Below are 5,410 nucleotides of genomic sequence, written 5' to 3'. Positions count from 1 at the left end.
CTTTAAAAGGGGAACTTAGATTGGGGAACTCACTCAGTTTGGCAACTCACTCAAACTGGGAACTTACTCAGAATTGGGAACTTTCATTAGGGACTCAGAATTGAGACCTCAGAATGGGGAACTCAGAATTTGCAACTTAGAATGTGGAACACACTCAAAATGTGGAACTCACTCAGAATTGGGTACTCAATCAGAATGGTGAACTCACTCAGAATTTGGAATTCAGAATGGGGAACTCAGAATGGGGAACTGGCTCAGAATGGGGTACTCAGAATGGAGAACTCAGATTGGGGACCTCACTCAGAATGGGGAACTCACTCATAATTGGGAACTACTCAGAATGGGGAACTCACTCACAATTGTGAACTCATTCAAAATCGGAACTCTCATTTGGGACGTCAAAATTTGGAGTTCAGAATTTCGAACTCAGAATTGAGAACTCCCTTAGAATTGGGAATTCACTCTGCATGTGAAACTCACTCAGAATGGGAAATTCACTCTGAATTGGGAAATGAGAATTGGGAACTCTCACTTGGTACTCAGAATGTTGAAATCACTCACATTCTGAAGCACACCCATAATGTGGAACTCACTCAGAATTTCAAATTGATTCAGCATTTGGAACTCTGTCAGAATTGGGAATTCACTCAGAATGGGCAACTCAGAATTTGGGACTCAGAATGTTGAACTCTCTAAGATTGTAGGACTCCCTTAGAATGGGGAACACAGTCAGAATGGGGACTCACTCAGTTTTGGGAACTCACACTTAACTTGCAATTCACAATTGGGAACCCATTCAGAATTGGGAACATACTCAGAGTTTGGAACTCACTTAGAATTGGGAACTCACTTGCAATGTGAAACTCACGCAGAATGTGAAATACACTCTGAACAGGGAAATGAGAATTGGAACTCAGAATTGGGAACTTTGGAGTGGAAACTCAAAATAGGGAACTCAAAATGTGCAAATCACTCTGAATGTGAAACTCACTTAGAGTGTTGAATTCACTGAGAATTGGGAACATACTCAGAGTTTGGAACTCACTCTGAAGTTGAAACTCACTGAGAATTGGGAACACACTAAGAATTGGGAAGTCAGAATTGGGAACTCACTCATAATTGGCACTTCTGAATTCAGCACTCATTCAGATGTGGAACTCACTAAGAATTTGTAACTCATTCAGAAGCAGGAGCTCACTCAGAATGTGGAACTCACTCAAAATTGGGAATACACTACGGATGGGTAATGCACTCATCATGGGGAACTGGCTCAGAAAGGGGAACTGGCTCAGAATGGGGAACTCATCCAGCATGTGGCTCACTCAGAATGGGGACTCACTCAGACTGGGGACTCATTCAGAATTGGGCCTCACTCAGAATGTGGAACTCACTCAGAATTGGGAATTCACTCAGTTTTGGGAACTCATTCATATTGGGCCAGTCAGAATTGGGAACTCATTCAGAATTGGCAACCCAGAATTGGAAACTCACTCAGAATGTGGAAATCACTCCGAACTGGGAACTCACTCAGAACTGGGAACTTACTCATACTTGGGAACTCACTCAGAATTGGGAATTCACTCAGAATGGGAACTTTCATTAGGGACTCAAAATTGAGACCTCAGAATAGAGAACTCAGAATTTGCAATTTAGAAGGTGGAACACATTCAAAATGTGGAACTCACTCAAACTGTGGGATTCACTCAGAATGTGGAACTCAGAATGGGGAACTCAGATTTGGGACCTTACGCTGAATGGGGAACTCACTCATACTTGGGAACTACTCAGAATGGGGAACTCACTCACAATTGTGAACTCATTGAGAATGGGAACTCTCATTTGCGACATCATAAATGGGAGATCAGAATTTTGAACTCAGAATTGAGAACTCACACAGAATTGGAAATTCACTCTCCATGTGAAACTCACTCAGAATGGGAAATTCACTCTGAATTGGGAAATGAGACTTGGGAACTCAAACTTGAAACTCCTCATTTGGTACTCAGAATGTTGAACTCACTCACATTCTGAAACTCACCCATAATGTGGAACTCACTCAGAATTTCAAATTGATTCAGAATTTGGAACTCTGTCAGAATTGGGAATTCACTCAGAATGGGCAACTCAGAATTTGGTACTCAGAATGTTGAACTCTCTAAGATTGTAGGACTCCCTTAGAATGGGGAACACACTCAGAATGGGGACTCGCTCAGATTTGGCAACTCAAATTAGGCAACTCAGAATTGGGAACTCAAAACAGGGAACTCAATTTTGGGAAATCAAAATAAGGAACTCAATATAGGGAAATTAACATAGGGAACTCAAAATAGGGAACACACTCTGAATGTGGAACTCACTTAGAATGTGGATCTCACTCAGAAGTAGTAAGTCACTCAGAATTTGGAACTCACTCAGAATGTTGGACTCACTCAAAATGTTGAACTCACTCAGTTTTAGGAACTCACTCAGACCTTGCAGCTACAAAATGGAAACTGAGTCAGAATTGGGATCTCATTCACAATATGGAACTCACTGAAAATTTTTTAACTCACACAGAGGAGGGAACTCACTCAAAATTGACAAGGACGAATTGGGAATTCCCTCAAAACTGGGAACTCAATCAAAATTGGGAACATGGTCTGATCTGGGAACTCACTCAGATTTGGGATGTCAGAATTGGGAACACAGAATTGGGAAATCAGAAATGGGAACTCACATTTGGGAACTCAAAATTGTTAACTCAGAATTGGGAACTCAGAATGGGGAACTTCACATTAGGGAACTCAAAATAGGGAACACACTTAGAATGTGGAACTCACTTAGAATGTATAACTCACTCAGAATGTGGAACTTTAAAAGGGGAACTTAGATTGGGGAACTCACTCAGTTTGGCAACTCACTCAAACTGGGAACTTACTCAGAATTGGGAACTTTCATTAGGGACTCAGAATTGAGACCTCAGAATGGGGAACTCAGAATTTGCAACTTAGAATGTGGAACACACTCAAAATGTGGAACTCACTCAGAATTGGGTACTCAATCAGAATGGTGAATGTTGGCACCGCCCGCGTCGCCAAGTACCCCGAGCCCCAAGTTGAGCGGAGTTACTAGGGTTATGAGACAGACAAGACAGACAACACACAACACACTGAGACTTGTTCTTGTGAAGTGAAGTCTTAATTGAAAGTCGAACTCTCTTATATAGTTTGCTTGGCCCCTCCTAGGATCTTCCCAATGGTTAAGCAACACCTAAGCTCCCCCAAGGACATTCAAAAAGGGGAGGCAGGAAGGAGGGAAATTGCAGTCAGGACGTGCAAGAATGGGAGGCAGGATGGAGGGAAATTGCAGTCAAGCCACGGGCTAAATGTATCAGGCCATGATTGCCCTTCCTGTTACACCTTTGAGAAACAAGCTGTGCTGTGGAGTTAACCCTTGGGAGATCCGGCCGTGCATGTCCCCCTTTTTTTGTTTTTAATGGACACCTGTCTTAGGTTGTCCAGCAGTCAGTTGATGCCTTACCCGTCATGGGGAGCCTCACCCGGGGCACGTGGGATCCCTGTCTTAGGTTGGTCATCAGCTCTGCCAGATCTTACCCGTCTCTGGCTGCCCATTACACATCATGCTCAACCAGAATTGAGCTCTAGGATTTTCCACAGCTAAAGCCATCATAGTTTGTCAAATGATGACCTGCTCCAGGATTTGTTGCCTGCATAGGTGGCAAAGAGGAGTAAACAGTACTACAATCATGGCTGTAGCATCAGCCCCATGGCTAAGACTCCACTCCATTCCTTTAACATCCCTGTTCTCAGTTAAATGCCATTTCATGGGGGTAACAGATATATGATGTTAAATTGAGGGAGTAGCTGGAGATCTGCATTTCTCATGGGCAGGATGCCAGGAAGTTGCACCACTGCTGTCAGGGTGTCCTTCTCCCAATGCCTTCATTTTGCAAGAACATCATTCGGAGTGGGATCATGCTGATTTGGAGCCAAGGAGATTTGTCGTGTAAGTCTCTCGGGAACCCATCTCGGTTATTCTTCATCCTGAGGAAAAACACAAACGGAGCCTCGCCCCCATGTTAGTACTGGATCTGGTCCCCGCCATTTATTTGTGGCCAGATCTTTCCATTTTACTTGGCCTTTATTCTCATTAGCAGAGCGTAGCCAATGGCGCTCTGCAGGAACTACATCATTGGTGAGAGTTAAAAAATTTAACACATAGATGGCGGATGCCAGTAGGGAATGGGGAGAGCTGCAATGTTCGGCTACATCCCCTTTCTTTATTTTTTCTAGATAAACTTTAAGGGTGCGATTGGCACGTTCAACAATGGCTTGACCCTGAGGATTGTAAGGGATGCCTGTTTTGTGAGTTATATTAAAATCTTTGCAGAATTTTTCAAAGCCTTGGCTAACATAGGCCGGTCCATTATCGGTCTTAATTTGTTTGGGGATCCCCATATAGGCAAAGGCCTGTAAGCAATGGGATTTAACGTCTTTTAATTTCTCTCCTGAATGAGCAGAGGCATATATTATATGGGAATAGGTGTCAACAGAAACATGCACATATTGAAGTTTTCCAAAGGAAGGGACATGGGTAACGTCCATTTGCCACACATGATTGGGCAATAACCCTCTGGGATTAACCCCTAGGGATGGGACAGAGCAATATTGAGCACAGACTTCACAATTGGTGACAATCTGGGTGGCTTGTTCTCTAGTCACCTTAGCATGTAGTCTTAGAGAAGCTGCATTGAGATGGAACCTTTTATGAAGGTGCACTGCCTGTTCATAAGGATCCATAGTCAGAGATGTGCAACACCTGAGTCAGTGCATCTGCCCGCGCATTACCCTCACTCAGGGGGCCAGGCAAGGAGGTGTGCGCTCTTATATGCCCAACAAATAAGGGATAAGTGCGCTGCCAAATCTGCTGCTGTAAGTGTAAAAGAAGAAAATAAACTGAGGAGGTCGGGGCTATATAGGCTGTGGTTTCTAAAGGTAAAATAACATGAGCTACATAGCAGCTGTCTGTGTATACATTCAGGGGCTCATTATGGTAAATTTGAATGGCAAAAAGAACAGCAGCTATTTCAGCGGCTTGAGCTGATTTGTGGGAGATGGAAACAGCCAGTTCTTCATGTCCAGAAACTATAGCAGCCTTGCCTTTAGCTGACCCATCAGTAAAAACCACACGGGCTCCTAATACGGGTTGTTGTCTAATTATTTTTGGAAAAACAACCAGATGTCTTTTGAAAAACTGTACTAAGGGATGGGAAGGATAATGATTAATTAACTGAGAAGAAACCGTGGCACAAAAGACAGACCAATCATCAATATTATTTTGTAGCCATGCCACCTGTTGGGAATCATAGGGAATGGAGATGAAATCAGGATATTTCCCAAAAATCTGCAGG

This window comes from Ochotona curzoniae, unplaced genomic scaffold (assembly GCF_017591425.1).
Source record: "Ochotona curzoniae isolate NIBS_2020 unplaced genomic scaffold, NIBS_Ocur_1.0 contig_1229, whole genome shotgun sequence".
Taxonomy (NCBI): Eukaryota; Metazoa; Chordata; class Mammalia; order Lagomorpha; family Ochotonidae; genus Ochotona; species Ochotona curzoniae.
The sequence above is the reverse complement of the archived record's forward strand: the minus strand, read 5'-3'. Positions refer to the sequence as shown.